At 42.7% G+C, this 20869-nt stretch overlaps 1 protein-coding gene across 3 annotated transcripts in view; it reads right to left on the reverse strand.

The window, feature by feature from the left end:
• Nucleotides 1-20869, reverse strand: part of FARS2 (phenylalanyl-tRNA synthetase 2, mitochondrial) — a 200602-nt gene that overhangs the window by 30473 nt on the left and 149260 nt on the right. The gene's annotated exons all lie outside the window — the stretch shown is intronic.

Consider the following 20869-nt stretch of genomic DNA (forward strand, 5'->3'; position numbering starts at 1 on the left):
ATTGTGGATGCCTTGCAAGCCATATCTTTGCTTGCAATCTGATGCACTGTGATATCAGATTTCCTTCGAAGCAAACCCACTAAAGTTAATGTGCCTATGTCGGCCATGTCCGTTAATTTCAATGGGTCTACTCTGAGTGCAACTAACGGTGGATGCAACCACCTGTTTCCCAACTAAATATATATGCTATGAGCTGCAGTTTGCACAGGCACACAAGTTCTGATACATGAGACTGCACTGAGGCCACACAGATTATTTTTTGGTTATCCAAACCGACTGGTAAAAGGGTCAGCAAACCTTTTCAGCAGGGGGCCAGTCCACTGGCCCTCAGACCTTGTGAAGGGGCTGGACTATATTTGGGGGGGGTGAACAAATTCCTATGCCCCACAAATAACCCAGAGATGCATTTTAAATAAAAGGACACATTCTACTCGTGTAAAAACAGGTTGATTCCTGGACCGTCCGCGGGCCGGATTTAGAAGGCGATTGGGCCGGATCTGGCCCCCGGGCCTTAGTTTGCCTACCCATGGAAAGCTATCTGCTGCCATTGACGGCTTTGAGCTATGTCATGTTGCATGGATTCTGAGAAGAAACAGTTTAGGACACACTTATTTTAGTACCTTACATGGCACAACCTGAAGTGCTGTATCCCAATGACATTGAAATCTCGCTGTAAGGAAAGATTATTTGAAGGATGCAATACCCTAAGTAGCCTCTCCTGGGCTAACCTTTTATACACAGTGGTGGGTGCTGTCAGGTGTCTTTACAAGTCCAGACATAAAACTAAAAGAGAACAATGATGGCTGGGTGGGAGTGCTTGACATTCTTCTGATGTGAAATGCGCAGCCCTCAGCCGCCAACTGGCTTGATATCTGCTCCGCAGCTCGTTGCAGAAATGAAACAACAGCTATCTTTAGGATAGTCAGAAGGGATGGGCGTAATAAAGCTGTGCTTAGTACTTCTCTGTGTTTTACAGCGTTGAGCACTGCACAAACATTAACTAATTAGCAAAGCATTTCACAATGCCCGTGAGAGACAGGTCAGTAGCAATTTATTGAGTCAGACAGGCTAATGCAGGAGAGCTGATTTGCTCTGAAAAGTGTCTAAAAAACCTGGCACAGTGGGTGTGTTGTTATCAGAACCAGATGTTTAAAATAAAATGTTCTTCATTTGCAAGTCAAAATAAAACAACAATAATAGTAATAATCCACTGCACCCTGTGAATCCTAAATATTAACCCTGGGCATAGAAAGTCATTTGTGTTCGCTTCTAAAGAATAATTATGAGCAATAAAGGTTATGATAGGGCAGATTATGACCTCATTTGTAGTCATGCAGTTCCCTTTATATGTGCTCCTTTTTTCAGCCAAGAAATTGCTATGGCTTCAATGGGAACTGCAGGGCATTCTGAATTCCTTACTGCTAAACCACATTTTATTCTCAATCCTAATTGTCCCCTTTCCAGCACACTTCCTTCATTACTGACCGATGGGCCTGTTTCTCCAGAGGCAAGAATTTCCAGTCTGACCCAATCAATCAAAAACAAAAGAATCCACACCACCAAAATGTCTTTCTGGAGAGCATTCCAAATACTTGTCTGGTCCTAAAATCCTACAGGTGCAGGCAATTCACACCTGGCCAAAACCCCATTCCCATCAAATCTTCATTGTACACAAGCTATTATTGCTTTATGGCAGTGCCTCTCAGGCTTGATAAGACATTCCAGAAATTTCAAGCCTCTGTCAAAGATACTGGGACATTATTGAGAAAAAAGAGAATCATAGAATTGTAGAGTTGGAAAGCACCCCAAGCGTAATCTAGTCCAGCCCCCTGAAATGAAGGAACCTCAACTTAAGTATCCATGACAGATGGCCATCCAACCTCTGCTTAAAAACCTCCAAGGAAGGAGAAGGAGGCTGTTCCACTATCAAACACCTTTTACTGTCAGAAAGCCCTTCCTGATATTTAGTCAGAATCACCTTTCTTTTAACTTGAATCCATTCATTTGGGTCTTGGCCTCCAGAACAAGCTTGCTCCATCTTCCATGTAATAGCACTTTAGATGTTTGGAGATGGCTATCATATATCCCAGAGGTCAGCAAACTTTTTCAGCAGGGGGCCAGTCCACTGACAATCAGACCTTGTGGGGGGCTGGACTATATTTTGGAAAAAAAATATGAACGAATTCTTATGCCCCACAAATAACCCAGAGATGCAGTTTAAATAAAAGGACACATTCTACTAATGTAAAAACACGCTGATTCCCGGACCATCTGCGGGCCGGATTGAGAAAGCGATTGGGCCAGATCCGGCCCCCGGGCCTTAGTTTGCCTACCCATGATATATCCTCTCAACCAGGGTTTGTTTCCCTGTTGACGAAAACAACCAGAGAAAGCAGAGATAAAAGCTGGCTCTCCCTGCTGCTCTGAGGCCCCTCCTTTCTCATCCTACAGAGAAGGGTCTCATGGGAAAGAGATGTACAGCACCTTTTTTAAGTTTCTAAAACCTACGGGAGCATTGATCCTTCCAGGCCTCTTATCTCCCTGTGATCCTCCATTCCCATGATGACTAGAATACCTCCTAGAAGGAGAAAGCAAGACCTAGACATCTTGTTTATGTGACAATCCTCTTTGGTTCTGGCTCCCTTTTTAATTCCATATATGTGTTTGGAACAGCTGGCTAGGTGGCATGCAGCTGGTCTCTTCTTGCTCACAGTGGAAGGGATCCTGCTGCAGGGAATCTGCAAAAGTGTTTAGTCCATGTAATCCCCATCCCAGAGTTCTTGCTTCCAGGGCCACTTGGCCCCATAACCCCTGCCATATGGGGGTGGGTGGGATGGCGGAAGTGCCACAACACGCAGGCAGAATGTCATCGGTATAGAAAGGAGCACCAGCATAGCATACTTCTATAATAAATAACATAATGGTTTATTTATGAAACCACGTAACAATGACAAATATTTCTCAGCTTTAGGCATGGTACCAAAATGGAACTGCTAACTAAGCTAAAAACCCAGTGAACCCAGTGGAAGTTATAATTAATTAATTAATTACTACTAACTAACTAACTAATTAATTAATTAAATGCACATCCCACCAGGCTGGTATAAATACAAGTGATGCGATATCTTAAAAACAGTTCCAACCTATATGCAGATCGGGAAAGATTTCAACTAAAGACTCGTTGGAAGAGGAAGGTCTGAAAAGGCAACAGGGACGTCTCCTTTCTAATATTTAACAGGAGGGAATTCCAAAGGGTAGGAGCCACAACATTAAAGGCACAATCCCTTTATTGTGCACCGCAGACCTCCTGATGAGATGGTATCTTTAGGAAGCCCTCACCTGGAAAACACAGTGATGTCAGGTATCCTGGTCTAGGTATGTGAGGTGAGAATATTCTCTGGAGAAAATTCTCTGCTAGAAAATTCTCCTGGAGAATATTTTCCACAAACTGTAAATTCTAATGGAAGAACCAGTTTTACAACCCACATTTAAAAAATCTAGTAAATAATAAGTCAAGCTGTGATATTGCCAGTGTAAGTAATGAATAATGTTTTGTTTTGTTTTAATCCAGTTACATCACTGGGCATTGTGTCATTCACCATTGGCAGTTCTGAAATGTGAGCTACAGAAAACTTTTTAAAAAAATGCTATTCATTTAATTTGATGAACATTTGAATTCATATGTATTTCAACTATATGTAATAGCCTTTTTTCTATTTTGGTGTGAAATTATTCTTAGCAATTCTATACCCTTGGCCACAGAGTGTGATTTATTTATTTATTTTTACGGAAAGTAGCTTTAATGCTTTATACACTTAAAGCACCTAGGCCTATACAATTATGTGTAACAGCATGTGAGGTGGCCTATATTTTTTATTTAGTGCCAGTAACCGGTTTTTTCAGGACGCGGCTGGCGCTGTGGGTAAGAGCCTCAGCGCCTAGGGCTTGCCGATCGAAAGGTCGGCGGTTCGAATCCCCGCGGCGGGGCGCGCTCCCGTCGTTCGGTCCCAGCGCCTGCCAACCTAGCAGTTCGAAAGCACCCCCGGGTGCAAGTAGATAAATAGGGACCGCTTACTGGCGGGAAGGTAAACGGCGTTTCCGTGTGCTGCGCTGGCTCGCCAGATGCAGCTTGTCACGCTGGCCACGTGACCCGGAAAGTGTCTCCGGACAGCGCTGGCCCCCGGCCTCTTGAGTGAGATGGGCGCACAACCCTAGAGTCTGTCAAGACTGGCCCGTACGGGCAGGGGTACCTTTACCTTTACCTTTAACCGGTTTTTTCAGTGCCATTCAATGGTACAAGGTGCCATTTACCAGAGATTGACATACTGAAATATATTATCATATAATGATAATATATTTAATGTTAATGGCTTCTTTTTTATATGTATGCGTATAGTTTTGTTTATCAAGCTGTGTTTTAGTCACCAAAACAGTTATTAAGTGTTAGAGCTATTAGAAGCACAGGACAGCCTATTTTTGAATTTACTTGTATCAAACCTTAACATGCCAATTGTATTTTTTGACTTGCCCTATAACATGTACATGTTCTAATGGAAGAATAAAATATGATTTGACTGAGTTTCCTTATACCAAACCTTAATATGACAATTACTGGTGCCATCACCTTAGAATGGTTTAACTTTAACTATAAAATATGTTTTACTTTTTAATTTGATATTCTCCTATTTTAAATGAAAATTCTCTAATATTCTCATTAATCGAGAATATTCTCCCAAAGTTTATTCTCGAGAATTTAACACCACTATCCTGGTCCCCTGCTGCATTGGGCTTTTATACACCAAAACCAGCACACTGAACCTAACCTAGTCGCTAATTGGCAGTCGGTACAATCTTATCATCAGCAGCATATCCTGCCCCAGTGAACAGTCAAACTGCTGCCTTTTGCCCTTTCGCTGGGCACATTGGCTTAGAAAAAAGGCCAACTTATTTCAGATGAACTTATTTCCAAGAAAGCACAGGTCTCATTGTTACAGCCACTGTGGTGAATCTGCCTCTTGTTGGGTTGGGAACACCATTTTGAGCTAGTGCCCTCGCATGCAGACCTCCAGCCAAGGCTGAAGTGTGGAGAGCTCAGCACTGGAGTTCTTCGTCTCAGGGCCAAACCTTGGAAACGTGCAAAACGGGATTAAAGCACACTGCTACAAAGCTCCTTGCCTTTCCCTCATGACAGTCCTATCTCCACTTGCTTAAAATAATGCTGGAGGACCAGGGCAAACGGCACAGGATCCAACCATAACTCTGTTTTGACAATGTCACCAATGGCCCAACTGCGATTGCAGAAATAGCAGTGTGCGTCTGCACCAAATCATATCAATTGCCCTGACACAGAATGCCCCTTATGATATTGTGTTAAACCCTTCTGGCTCATTGGAGTCCTAAGGCTCTATCTCTGGCAGTCACGCACAGCAGCATTTTTAGCAGATTTTTGTCCTATTTCCCCCAAACTTTTGATGTCTTCCATTCTTGAACGAATGGGGGGGGGGGGATGAAAGGAGGGTCAGGTATGTTCCTATGATGAATCAGCCAGAAATGCAGGCCAGGTCAATTCAACCGTATTACACACAGCTTTGCCAATGTTCTGGTTCTGCTGCCCACATAGCTCCATTGTTTTCTGGCACACCAGACCAGGCTGCTGTGAAAATCATTCTGATAATGCCAAAGAAGAATATATTATAAATTCAAATGGTGAGCTACCAGCAGGAGGTAGGAAAAGAAAGAAAAAGAGAACCGGGCTGTGAAGCGTTTGATGTCTTGGACTGTGTTTTTACAAGGTTTTACTGCAATATAAACAGATTTGGCATGATAATTGATACAAGGATGGGAAGAGCAGAAAAATATGCAAAAAGCTGTTAGGGGAAGCACTTAGACGCAGGGACCCTTTTGCTGATTTACACAGGGACCATTCTCATAAGAGAGCGGCCTTTGTGTGGCGGCTGTTGGAGGAGCGGTTTGTGGTTGCGTTTGAGTCCTGAACCATCACTTCTACATAGGGAGCTCACATGCAGCCAAGAAGGTTTTTGTGATGGTCAATGGCACTTTTTCAAGTTGCTGCCATGGCAGAAATCACTCCATCCATTCTGAGAAATTCACACACAAAGGACTTGATCCATACTGCATATGGATCACGGTCATGTCATATCCTCCAACATTTCTCTGATGAAAATAGGGACATCCTATTCAACAACAACAACTATTATTATTATTATTATTATTATTATTATTATTATTATTATTACCCCCCTTTTGATTGTGTTGCCCTAGCCACTCTGACCAGCTTCCAACATATATGAAAACATAATAAAACATTAAACATTAAAAGAAAAACTTCCCAATACAATGTTGCTTTCCGATGGCTTGGGGGTTGCATAACTTTATACCCTCCAACATTTCTCTGATGAAAATAGGAATGTCCTAAGGAAAATCAGGACATTCCAGGATCAAATCAGAAACTGGGACGGCTTCTGTAAATCTGGGACTGCCCCTGGAAAATAGGAACACTTGGAGGGTGTGTAGTTTCTGAACCAGCTCTCTCACCCATGTTATTCCAAGAAATTAGGAACAGTCTAAACCACAGAGCCTAGGACTTGCCGATCAGAAGGTCGGTGGTTCGAATCCCTGCGACGGGGTGAGTTCCGGTTGCTCGGTCCCTGCTCCTGCCAATCTAGCAGTTCGAAAGCATGTCAAAGTGCAAGTAGATAAATAGGTATCACTCTGGTGGGAAGGTAAACGGCGTTTCTGTGCACTGCTCTGGTTCGCCAGAAGCGGCTTAGTCATGCTGGCCACATGACCCGGAAGCTGTACACTGGCTCCCTCGGCCAATAAAGCGAGATGAGCGCCGCAACCCCAGAGTCGGTCACGACTGGACCTAATGGTCAGGGGTCCCTTTACCTTTAAGAGACACAATATTTTTATTTCATCTCATCTCATCTTATAAAAAGATAGCTACATGATCGACCTTCACCTTGTGATGAAATATCTGAGTTGAAGTCCTAGCTTAGGCATTGGCGGGGGGGGGGGGGCAAGGCTGTAGTCAAAAGCAAGGAGCAGAGGAAGGACAAAGCAACAACAACAATTGCTTAACATCTAAAAATCTCAAAGCAGTGTGCAAGAGAATAAAAGGCAAATGTCATTGTAATTGGTAAGATACAATAAAATTCATGACCCACAGCTCCTCTAGAATGGCTTGAGTGAAGTGTCCAGCATTTAGTGAAAACACAAAATTCTTGGCACATTCTTTTTTTTGGGGGGGGGGGGTGTTTCACAAATCACTTCTCTCCCACCCAATGCCACCTTGCAGAAGAGAAGTGGCAGCTGAGGTTTTAAGATATGAGGTGGAATCTAAATGTGTAGTTCTGGCCTCAAGGTTACTCAGAGAGACAGAGTAATTTCCCCAAAGCCAATCTCCGCCAGCTTTATGGCCAAGCAGGAAATTGAATTGAGGGCTCCACGCACTGAACTACATTGGCTCTCTTTTAAGTTCTAAGATGCATAAATACTCCTAAATGTTGTCCTCTGAGGTAAATGTTTACTTCAGAGTCTTCACCCTTTTGGTATGGTTGGACTTCTGTGGAAGAAAAAAAATCCACACCAATAAAAAATTACACTATCAATTGTGTGTGTTAGGAACAGTCAATTCCAGCCCTAGCAGCAAAAAGGTAGTTACTAAGGGAATAGTATTACCAGTCAACATTAATGAGGAAAGCGATGGCAGGGCTTAGGAGAGGAGAGGGGAAAAAATCACACAATCTGAACAAGTACCAATGGAGTCCACTTCAAATGCGTAAAATACCCCAAACACCAACATTGTGCCTGCTAAGTTTCAGGTCAAAATGGTTTTATTTCAGGGGGCCTTTGCTTCATAAATGCTATCCTAACATTTTCCAACATTCACTCCTTCAGAAAGTGATGGATTCACCTTCACTGGAGGTTTTTTAATAAGGGGTTGGGTGGCCATTTGTCATGGCTGCTTTAGTTGAGATTCCTGCATTGCCAGGGGCTGGACCAGATAACCCTCGCAGTCCCTTCCAACTCTACAATTATGATTCTATGATTCTATTATTTTATTCTCTGTTGCTTTAATCTAGGCTTTAGATGACGCCAGGGTAGATATTGAGAGAAGATGACCATCACCATCAAACTGCTTCCCAACCAAGTTATCAACTTCCCAGTGATATGTGAAAACAGAACAGTGGGCAGGGTGGTTTATTTGGCCGGATCCAGCAAGGAGGGGAATTTATTTCCAGCGGCAGAATGCAAATAGTATTACCCAATATGTATGGGTGCGCACGTGTAGATAGGTAAAATATCGTGCGCGTACACCAAGGCAACGTATTTCGATGTGCTATATATCTTCATCTTTGCTCCCTGTGCTCAGAGAAGTAAAACGACATGTTTTCTAGAGCAGGGATAAATTAGAACCACTGTGGGCGTGATCAGAATAGCACTCTCTCTCTACCCCCACCCCCCAGCAAGTCTCCTCAAAAACTACTAAAGAGTTATCTGTATTTACTTCACAAAAGTCTGCACCTGGCGTAACAGTACTTTGACAGCAGAAACAAAGCCCTATTAAAACCTGACACACTATTATTAAAACGCACTTCACAGAATACGCTGAAAACTATCACAAACTAGTGTTGCATTAAGGTTAGGCAAGGTGATGGTCTTAAAAAAATATCCTGGTGGGCATATGTTCTTCTTAGGTTTCTTTTATATTGTGATTATAAACCAGCTGGTGTTGACAGCTTCTCCTCAAAAAAACCCCAAACCTGGTAGGAAGTTTTACCCCCTTACTTATCTCTGTGCTTTCACATGTTTAGAGAACACATATATAGAACAAACTGGCTGTGAAGTATTTGAAGAATATATTCGCAATAGGAATTTGTGAAAAGTGAGACCATTCAAGCTGCCACCAAATACCCACACACCTGGGAGAAGGACCCACTGTCAGGCGGCAGGGCAACCAATGCCCACGGCAGGTTGCCAGGAACAGATAAGACAAGGAAAAGTCCTTGCCATCTGCTTTTTTATTTAATATTTACAGAGAGAGGCTTGGGAATGCAGTCTCTTGGAATAATGGCATTGTCCCGAGTAAATCTCCCCTCCCCTTCTCTCCCACTTCCACATTCATCATCTCTTCTATGAATGGCGCTGAGAACTTTCCTCTCCTACTTTTAAGGCTTGTTGGGTTCTGGGAGATGGTGGGTCTGGAATAGTGATAACGTGTCACTATCTAGTGATAATGTGTCAGCCAGCTGCTCCGGCTCTGCCTCCTCCTCCTCCTCTCCCATTATTTCTCAACTTTCCCCCCTCATCTTCCTCTGAGCTGTGACCTCCCTCAAACCCCTGTTGTAATTCTGAACTGTCTTCTTCTTCTCTGGAAAGGTCAGGTCTCCACCATTCCTCCTCTGCCCACTCCCTGACACCCACTGAATTCCATAAATTATTATTAATATAATATAATATAATATAATATAATAATATAATATAATGTTATAATTATATATTGCCCTTCATTCAAAGATCACAGGAGGTTGTAGGCCCTGCTTCCTTGGAGGTTTTTAAGCAGAGGTTGGATGGTCATCTGTTATTGATGCATCTGTTAGTTGAGATACCTGAACCTCAGCGGGTTGGACTAGATGACCCTTGGGGTCCCCTCCAACTCTACAATTCTATGTATAATCAAACTCAGCAGGTGAGAACCTAAGAACAGCCTTCCTGGGTCAGACCTAAAATCCATCTCTTCCAGCATGGTTTCCCCACAGTGGCCACCAAGTGTCTCTGGGAAACCCACAAGCAAGACATGAAGGAAAGAGCTCTTTCTCCCTCTTACTCTCTGGCAACCAGCACTGAGAGGCAAAGCACTCCTGAAGCTGGAAATAGCATATAGACACCATGATGAATAGCCACTGAGAGCTTTATGGGTCTGGTCTGGTCCTCTTTTAATGCTTTCTTTTCTTTTAACAATCCAGTCCGGTGTCTTGCGGCAGCTAACCCTGCACACTGTTGTGTGAAAAATTACTCACTTGCGACCATCCTGAATCTCTTGCCAATCGGTATCGCCGGATGACCATTAGGCACTACTATTACAAGAATAGAAGGGGGGGAACCTCCACTTTTCTCAAAGCATGTATGATTTTATGAACCTCCATAATGCTCTCTCTTACCTGCCCTTTTCACATTTAAAAAGTGTTTCTCAAAGAGATCGTTCCGGGGTGCGTGTGCGTGTGTACACACAGCCCTCAACGTGTGTCGTGACAAATTAACTTTCTGTAGGTGAAAGTGAATCAAGGTACGAGCCACCTTCACGTCTAAAGGAGGTCCAGCAAAATGTTTTTAAAGCTAATTTAATTGCTGAAACATATTACCCCCAAATGCTTGAGCTTGAAATGATTTGATTCCTTATGGACATTATTAAAACACACAGATCTATTGTACATTTCAGGGACATTCTGTCAAACATTAGAATTTACTCTGGAATTAGCCAGGGACTTGATGTTTGAAGTCTGCAAATGAATGTAAATCAAGTTCAGAATGAGTATATTAAAATGATGATTTAAAAGCACTTCAAAGGCTAATTGAAAGCTGATTAATCTAAATTTTGTTTCATGTCTTTTGCCTTTGTACACTGAAAGTTATCGTAACTTCCCTGCAATCAGTGCTCCAGGAAAAAAACCCACAGATATATTATACACACGAACATGCTTCTCTTTGCTAATTTTTAAGTTCAAAAGAAAGAAGCTAAACTTTATACACATAAAAAATGTGTGCTTTCACAGCATGCTACATTTGCAACCAAAAGGCCAGAATATATATTAATTTTTTACTTCTGCGTGTATGTTTATGGGAAGTTACCACAGATTTTGATGGAGGCTTTTGCATTTTCAGCCCCATTCTAAACAAGGAAAGAGATGTTGGCTCTACTGAAGGTTTATATATTTTTAAGAACCAATAGGTCAATATCTAACCATGTTCTCTCTGAACCAGGGATGGCAAACCTGTTTCAAAACCTGGTTAAGATGTGAAACCTAACTGGTGTCAGGGCTTTTCGCCCCCAGCCAGAACTCAGTTCTGGCACCTTTCAGGTGGGCCCATTGCCATTATAAGAGAACAAGGGAGGCGTCCACGGTTATTTGTGGCACCTCTTCTAGAAAAAATAGCTCCGGTTAATGATGGTCAGCACTAGTGCAATAAACCATGGTTAAAGGTAGTGCAATAAACCATGATTAAAACAAGTAAGGGGGAAGGAGGAAGGGAGCACATAAGCCTGTGGTCCACACCAAACCTCTTAAGCATGGTAAAGTTTAGCAGCATTACATATACACTAGGCTCCAATATAAGCTTTCTCTTCCTTCTATTTAAGTGATGGAAGATAGGCAAGTACTGATTACTTTTATTTATTACTCCTGAGGCTGCATCATTTTTCTTTCAGGACTAAACTGCTGCAATGCTTTGTGCTTCAATGTGACCTGCATTATAAAACTTATTATTCACTCCTATCCATAGTAAAAAAACACACACCCTGAAATGAATGCAGCTAGTAGTTAATTTCAAAAACATATCCTGCATTATCAGAGAACTGTAGGGGCTTCACAGGTCATCTAGGCTAATTTCCTACTAAGAAGGAATGACTCCTACACTACCCATCCCTGCCAGGGGCTCATCTAGACTCAGATTCAAATAACGCAGCAACAGGAGATTCTTCACAACTTCTCTAGTCTGATTCTTCTACTAGCCAAATCTTGCCTATCATTAGAATATCTTTCCTAATAGTCAACAGAGGGTTATGGCGCCCAAGCTTAAACCTGTCACACAAATGTTAATCTGTCATACGGTTCCTCAAAGGCATTGGTGCACCTTGTTCTCTTCTCACGTTGGAGCAAATGAGGAAATCCTGTGTACGTGGGCATCACTGCCATAGCCATACTGAATGGATGCTATAACCCTTTTCAAATTCACATTAGAAAAATGAAGGAAAGAAACCTAAAACTTAAGAAAAATGAAATGGAGACTTGTCCATCATCACAGGTGTTATGTATTCAGTGGCCTGTGTTTGCCTGAGTTTGAGTCTGGACTAAGGATCCTGAGTCCCTGTGTTCTGATTCGATACTTGATATCCAATCACAGAACATTTCAGGACTTGAGCCTCTGCCATTGGCCCTTAAACTCTGAGTCATGATTCACAGCTTTCAAGTTTAGACAGCCAATCACATTGGGAGTGGGAGTGGCCCAGGCCTCCAGAAATGTATATAAGCAGTTGCTTGGCCCCTGCTGCCCAGTTATGTTAGTTCAATAAAGGTTCTTGCTGTTGTCACTGTGCCTCGTGGGAACCCACCTACACTACAATAAGATAGTCCTACACCCTGGGGTCACAGGTTAGATTTGACCATAAATGGGTGGGCTCTGTAGGCCAGAGTCTCTTGCCTCTTGTCAGTAATGTTGACATAGGGAAGACACATGATGCTACTGTGTTCAGAGTTGCCCCCCTCCCATGAGACATCACTGGCTGCCACTTGGGTAGCAAAATGTCACGCATGATTTTGTTGAACCACATATCTTCATTAACTAAATGGTAGTGGGGAGGTGCAGGGGGGGGGGCTGTGGACTGGTAACATTCATTATAACGCGCAGTTTGGGCCTGAGACCCATTCATTTTCCGGAAAACTGAAGTAGCTTTCCAAAGTGAATTGCTTTAGCTCCGTTTCAGCCCAGGCTAGTCGGCAAAGGCGGAGGATAAATGAATCCCCAAAGCACTGCAAAACTTCCGCAGTAAAAATGTAAATGGATTATCTCCCCTATTAATATCTCACTAAACAGCCACACTTTAGAAGCAATCATTTATCTGTGGCTCACAACATAAAAGCTAAATGATATTTTCACCATGAATCATTGGGTTGCTCTAAGATGAGTGTAGATGGTGGGCTGGGCCTAACTCAGCAATCTCCTAGGAGGAAATAAAATATTCAGACCATCTTGCAAGTAGGCTTCTAGTTGTCACTCTCTCCACCCCACCCACAACCACAGAACCAATTTGCAAGCAATACTTAATTTTCTGCCAACGTGACGGTTGGGCGCTAGCACTAAGGAGCATGAATGAGATTTGTTCTGATTGAGTTTTCAAAGGCACAAATACAAACCCAGAAGAACAGTCTTAACACTTCTACTGTATTGGGTTGATAACCCATATTTTTTTTAACCATCCAAGCTACATAGCCCCAAAGGAAGATATATGCCACTATTACTGTGTCCTTGTTCCTTATTCTCTGAAGTCTCTCAGCCCCACTCACCTCACAGAGTGTTTGTTGTGGGGGAGGAAGGGAAAGGAGAATGTTAGCCGCTTTGAGACTCCTTCGGGTAGTGATAAAGCGGGATATCAAATCCAAACTCTTCTTCTTCTTCTTCTTCTTCTTCTTCTTCTATTGTAGCCATGCAGATGTCTGCTGCAAAGCACGAAACTCAACAGGATAGAGCCCTACAGAACTTCATCTGCGTGTTCTTCAGGGCATGACACATTTCCTGTGGGTGTACAAAAGTTCTGGAAATGGTACCAAAAAAAGGAACCAAAATAATCAAGGGGTTGGTTTGAATTTCTATATGTAAAAAGCTAACATGATTTCAGTTGGCGGGTTTTAAGATGGTTAAAGATGGAGAACAGAAAGAGAAATCTTTGCCTCCCTCTCTCATAATGAAGGGGTCTTAGAGACTGCCTGTGGCTGGAAACAGGATTCTGAACTAAGTGAACACACCATCTGATCCAGCAGGGCCTCTCTCAGGGTTCTTCGTATAAAAAGAATTTGTTCTCTAGAGGCTGATCTACACTCGTGGTTTATAACGTTAAGGAAGGGTTAAGGAATGGTTAAGGAATGCAGATGGACACATCACACCCTACTTTTAACGTTTGTAATGCCCTATTAAAATGTGACACCAGAGGGCGATGCGGAGCAACCAGCAATAGGGAAACTGTGTTTTTATGGAGAGAACAAGGTAAGAAGCACTTTTTAATTTACCAGTATGTCCTGTGACGTTTTAGAACAATATAGCTAATAACATTCTAATAAAGTCACAACAGGTCAGTGTAGATCCAGGACTCAGTTACATTAGTAAAGAAAAAGTGTTTTATATGAGTTATAATGCTGTGACACCAGATGGCGCTGTGGAGTCCCGTCTTTCGCCAACATGATTTCCCATAACAAAGTTTACAATGCATTTTCCCGAAACACTTTTTTGATGTGTCTAGATCCAGCCCTAGTCTAGGACTTACTCAGATCTCAATAAACTTTGCCTCACCAAACTGAGGAGACTGTTTAATCCAGGCTCACAAGACTATTTAGAGTCATGACACGTCCAGATATATTGTCATAATACTTACCATTTCTTAATGTGAAAAATGCTATACAGTAATTTCCAATGTTTGGGTGGCCCTCATCTAAGAATTTTTGGGCCAATTCCCAGCAAGTGCCGTGGTGGAAAATGCATCAAGGTATGCCCAATAAAAGGAACATGGGTGGCGCTGTGGGTTAAACCACAGAGCCTAGGACTTGCCAATCTGAAGGTTGGCAGTTCGAGTCCCCGTGACGTGGTGAGCTCCCGTTGTTCGGTCCCAGCTCCTGCCAACCTAGCAGTTCAAAAGCACGTCAAAGTGCAAGTAGATAAATAGGTACCGCTCTGACGGGAAGGTAAACGGCGTTTCCGTGCGCTGCTCTGGTTCGCCAGAAGCGGCTTAGTCATGCTGGCCACATGACCCGGAAGCTCTCTCGGCCAGTAAAGTGAGATGAGTGCCGCAACCCCAGAGTCGGCCACAACTGGACCTAATGGTCAGAGGTCCCTTTACCTTTACCTACGCCCAATAAACTGCTATCTTACACCACTATTACTTAGCAACTTTTCAAGGATTATTTCCTATGAAATGTGCATAGTAAAGTGATATTCGACAGCCCTGAGGCAAGGATGGGACAGGGTGTTTAGGTGGCTCCAACTTCTAATTGCATGTTGATCTAAGCAGGAGAGCAGCAACAACAGGAAGCGAAAGGTGGATAAAGATCTCCCAGTATAGGCTGCCGGACCCAGCACGACTGTTTAAGATTTACTATCCCCTCCCTGGGCAACTCCAAAGAGTTGCATCTGAAATAGAATCCGCTGCTCCAACCTTGGATTGTAAAACTCACAAAAACAAAATAAAACTGCTATCCTGTTATCTGTGCAAACCAGCATTGTATTAACAACGTGTTATGCCAAGTGATATTTAGCTGACACTTTCTCCGAATGAACGGAATCAGAAAAACTCTGTGTCTCTATCGAGAATATATTAGTCATGCAGTGGTGGATTAATCAGTTTGCAATGAATATAGAGTACATGTCAGTCCTTGAACAATGTGCAAATTATTTGAACACACTGCTACAGACGGGAGAGATTGTTTTATTACATTGTGATATGCATCAGCGAAATGGAAACACTCGTGTTTTGGCTTTGCCGCTTCACGATTTTTAGCTGTTTCCAAACAATTACTCCCTGAGAGAGGGCAAGAGAGCCTCCCTGGAATTGCATGGGTGCCCAATAATCAAAATAGAGGAATGATACAAAGGAGAGGAGGTGGGTATACCTCTTTAGAGGGACTTTTGGTTAGTGGCATCTATGCTGCTGTTCTGCAATTCCAGTTTCAGGAGTTCCACCGCTTGCTAGTCACAGCCATGGAGTCCCTCTGGGAAAACCACAGTATCTGGAAAGTGGCAATAGTGGACAATTCTGTTTCCTGTTGTGTCCTCTGATAGTTACTGCCACTTCACAGCAAATGCTGAAAAGGAAGACTTCTTGCCCACTAAGAGCCATGACTGTGCCTGCACATCATTTGATTTTGGGAAGGTGATGGCATCAGGTGTCACAGGTACCTGTTGGGTGAGGCTGTTAGCACAGATAAACCCATGCACACAAATCCATGCTATTTTAAATCTCCCACTGTTTGAAAATACTGTCCATCAGTTTATTTATTTCTTTTTACCTTTGGAAATTGTGCACTCAGTCTCTCTAGTGCATGGTCAAACACACACACACACACACACACACACACACACAAATCCCTCTATCTTTTTTCAAAAGCAACAATAATAAAAAGAGCTATTTTCCCATGCCACACACACAAACAAAGTTGCTAGTGAAAAGTCAAATCATGACCACAATAAAGGATGAATTGAGTGTTTAAGTAAATGGTGACAGTGGGAGAGAAGTGAAAGGAATGCAGGAAATGATCTTAGATAAGCAGAGCAACAGCACCAATCCTTCACCCTGCATCTGCAGAGAGAGGGCTGAGATTTGAAAAATATGAGCAGACAGTGAAGTGGATGGATTTAAGGGAGAATGATTGCACTGTGGGTTCATCATACAAGTTTAGCTTCGAGTTGTGGTTGGTTTTAAAAGCTGCTTACCTAAGATGCAGCAAAATTAAAATAATGTGTGTATATGCAAAGGCACTTGTGCATATGTAGAATACAGGATTCTGTGTGCATATGTATTTTACACAACAATCAGTTCCACATACTAGAATTTCTATAAAGAGGAATATGATACATTTTTCTATTTCCCTGTACGGTGTCATGCCAATATCACTGTAGAATAAATGTTTTTTGGGAGGGGGGGAGGATGCCAGAGAAGGCAGAATGTATTTCAGCAAAAACAATTGATCCTTTTGCTTGAGGGCTTGAAAGAGGATTTTTTGAAGAGATAACAAAACCAAAAAATGTGTGTGTGTGTGTGTGTGTGTGTGTGTGTGTGTGTTGTAAGGCTACATAACCCAAAGTAGCTTAATTAGATAGTGATATGCAAAGTAAACTATGGCAAAGGTAAGAATATCCTCTTTGTGGCATTTGTGCCTGTTCTTCTGGGCAATTTAGGATTGATTTGGCCCCTGGAAAATGCAGCACCGAGAATGGCTCCATGGATGCAAACATGGGAAAAATTGCTTCTGACCTGGTGCTTCTGTGCGTAAAAGTTGTCACATCCTGGGAGCGACATGACATTTCTGCAAGCTCAGCTGCACATTTCTTAGCCCCCAGAACTGCCAACTGCAATCCAGCCCAAAGTTTAGGCACACTTCTCATTTTCTACTGGGCCTCAAATTATGGCCGCCATGAGGAAATTCAATGTACAGTGGTACCTCGGGTTACATACGCTTCAGGTTACATACCCTTCAGCGTACAGACTCTGCTAACCCAGAAATAGTACCTCAGGTTAAGAACTTTGCTTCAGGATGAGAACAGAAATTGCGTGGCGGTGGCAGAGGGAGGCCCCATTAGCTAAAGTGGTGCTTCAGGTTAAGAACAGCTTCAGGTTAAGAATGGACCTCCAGAACGAATTAAGTACTTAACCCGAGGTACCACTGTAGTACTATATTAGCACAGTCTGCCAGGTGACTCCATGCCTCTGCCATATATTTTTGTTAGCAGCTAAGAGGCGGTTGTTCCAGGTGACTTCTCTGTGGATAGTGCCATTATACAGTTTCGTCATTAGGTGGCACTAGACTTATTTGCATCTTAGAGTCAGGAGTTGCCAATTGTGGTTATGTTCCTGTTGCAGAGGGACAACAAAGTTCTTTGCTTAGCCTCCTGACTTGTGCCTTTTGTGTGGCGTTTGTAATGTGTAGACTGGTCCAATGGGGTAGCTCTCAGAAATCAACGATTTTCACACATAGCAGTGATGAGCCTGTGGTCTTCCATATGTTGTAGCCCAGCTACTACCTCTGGAAGGCTACAGGTTTGCCATCCCTAACACATAGTAGCCAATTTGTTGCTGCTTTTTTTTTCTTTATTAAACCTCATTGTGTGTATTCAAAACAGGGAACGAGGAATATCACCTTCCTGAGATGTTTTCAGTCATTAATACACATAAAACGAACTAGGCACTTAGCACTGTCAGTATTAAAAAAAGTCTCTTGTTTGACATCAACTCCGCCCACCGGAAAGCAGTGCAGCATTCAAAAGCTAGAGAGAAGGTTCAGCTTCCCACCCTCACATGTCAAGTCCCATCAGATTATCTGAAAAGTTTAAAAGAAATTAGGCAGGCCTATTCCCAAGGGAATGTTTTGTGAAGATAAAACTCTTGAATTATAAGACAAGCAAGGCTTCCTCCCATAAAAGAGATTTGCTTTACAGGGACCTTGAAAAAGCTCAGGCTGAAACACAGTAGTAAAGGCAAATGGCATTCTGAGATACTTTATGACGTGCTTAAAGTGAATGCAAACCTCCACACCATATAATAAACAAGGGTTTTGGTTTTTTTGTTGTTGTTGTTATTATAAAAGCCAACTCATCCACTCATGTTGGACAGAAGGACATGATTTTTTCTGTATCCATCTGAACATTAAGGAAGGTGCTAATGGCCATGTCAAACAATAATGACTACCATACTGATGCTTTATCTATGTGTGTGTGCATACCTTGGTTTTATTGTATTTTATGTTGTAAGCCGCCTTGATAAATTTTATGAAAATGCAGATCATAACCATTCAAATAAATGCATAAATACCATGTGAGAGTTGCTTGAAACATTACATGGTTGCTCCGTGATGCAAGCTGTTTTATGAGGTGTAGCTTCTACTATGCACCTGCTGCAATAAAATACAGTGGTACCTCGGTTTAAGAACTTAATTCGTTCCAGAGGTCCGTTCTTAACCTGAGGCACGCTTTCGCTAATGGGGCCTCCTGCTGCCGCTGCGCCGCTGGCGTGAGATGTGATATTTCCGTTCTTATTCTGGGGCAAAGTTCTTAACCTGGAGCAACCACTTCCTGGTTAGCGGAGTTTGTAACCTGAAGCGTCTGTAACTCAAAGTGTCTGTAGCCCAAGGTACAACTGTATTCCAATGTGGCAAGGAACCGGTGGGATTCAGCAAAACTGTGCCAATGAACAATCTTGTCTCAATAACAGTAACTATAATCAGGGCTTGTTTTCTAGCCGGAACTCAGTTCCGGCACCACTCAGGTATACACCATTGCCATTATAAGAGAACAGGGAGGCTTCATGATGAGTTCTGGCACCTCCTTTTCTAGAAAAATAGCATTATTATTATTATTATTATTATTATTATTATTATTATTATTATGCTGCCCATCTGACTGGGTTGCCCATAAATGACGGCACAAGCATTGCAAACACCTCTAAAAGGATATTGCCATTCTAGAGCTAAAAGAGGCTCAGAAAAGGAACTGGCCTGCAAAGCCAAAGAACTCCATACTGAGCTTGATTAATTCATAGTCCGGCTCTGCTTAAGGAAGTCTTCTATCTTCTTTAGTTAATGGTCTGGCCTATATAACTTAGAACCCACCAAGCTGAATGCAGCCTTCCAGCTCACCTTCTGAGGTCTCAATAAATTTGCTGTTTTTGTTAAGTACCCATAACTATAAATTTAGTGGCCTGGTAGGCCACTGTGCAGTGGGCTACATTTGACTTGGTGGGTCGCAAGTTGTACAGGATTGCAACAGGAGAAAAAGCATGGGGGCAATTGGCCACAACTAACCACACACTAGATTTTGCAATATTTCTCTCTTTTTCCCCACACAGAGACAGGCACAGACACCATTCCTAATATCGCAGCTGTCTTTTTTGCCGTTCCACTTCCCTGCTCATTCTTCCCTTCCCCCAAATTTGCTTCTGACTAGATCAAGCAGACATTTGGAATGATTATCAGGACACAATAAAAGGCTGAAAATTAGTCACTTGGCTCAAAAGAGAAAGAAAACACACCTCATATCTGAAGGGGCACCGTGTCCTCACAACAATTAAGGATTACAGGATGACAGAGCAGATTTGATTTACACTCTCTATGCAATTTGCATTGAAACTAACCTGTCTTTAAGGATGATTGTTTTTGGCACAGAAAAAAGGTGAAACAGTTAATTTCAAAAAAAGCATAAAAGGAACTTGGGAGAGTGGAGGGATATTCAAACTCACAACTGTATCCATTTTCATAATATATATATCAAGCTGTAATTGCAAGATTGTAAGCGATGATTTGCTGCACCCCTGGCTCCCCAACCTCAGCACCTCGGCAGTGGGGAATGTGGCCCTTGGGATGAAAAAGTTTGCCCATCCCTGCCTTAAATGACAGGCGGCAGATTCTGAAGTGAGATGGGCCACTTCAGGCTCCTTAACAACAGCCCCAACCCTTTCAGGCTGAGCACCTGCTGTGCTATCTGTGAAGACGAAAGAGAATGCCTATACATGAAATCATATATCATAATAAATGCCCTTTTCATCCAGGCACTACCTGTTAAGCACTAAAGCGCCAAGCCAGGTGCAGAGGAAGGCTCCCTTGCTACGCTCGGGGACACTTGTTTTCTCATTGCATATGCTCACTGAGAATCATAATGCGCTCAGAGAGGTGAAGAACATAACTTCATATTTTTTTTCACGGAGCAAAAGGTTCGCTGAGCCACACGCTCAAATGGTCCAAGATCTTCTGTGGCATTTTCCAAAGCACTGCTCAGGAAATATGCCTGGTGTTACTGTTGTGATTTATTCAGTGCTTTTAGCGGGCAATGGTCTGGTTAGAAGTGATCAAACAAGGGACATGAGGGACCAAGCTCCCACAACTGTGGCCATTTCTCTTGCCCTTCTTCCTGTCCCCACACTCTGATGTCCTATGGTAAGCTTTGCAAACCTTGTGCTCTCAGGATGTTTTGGACAACAACTTCCACCAGCCGCAGCCAGCTCAGTTGTACTGGCTGGAATTGATGGGAGTAGTTATCCAAAACTTCTGGAGAGCACTGGATTGGTGAGGGACACCCTATGGCAGCCTTTCGTCCCCATATTTTATTGGACTAAACTCCCATCATCCCTGACCACTGGTCCCGCTAGCTAGGGATG

This window comes from Podarcis muralis, chromosome 8 (assembly GCF_964188315.1).
Source record: "Podarcis muralis chromosome 8, rPodMur119.hap1.1, whole genome shotgun sequence".
Lineage (NCBI taxonomy): Eukaryota > Metazoa > Chordata > Lepidosauria > Squamata > Lacertidae > Podarcis > Podarcis muralis.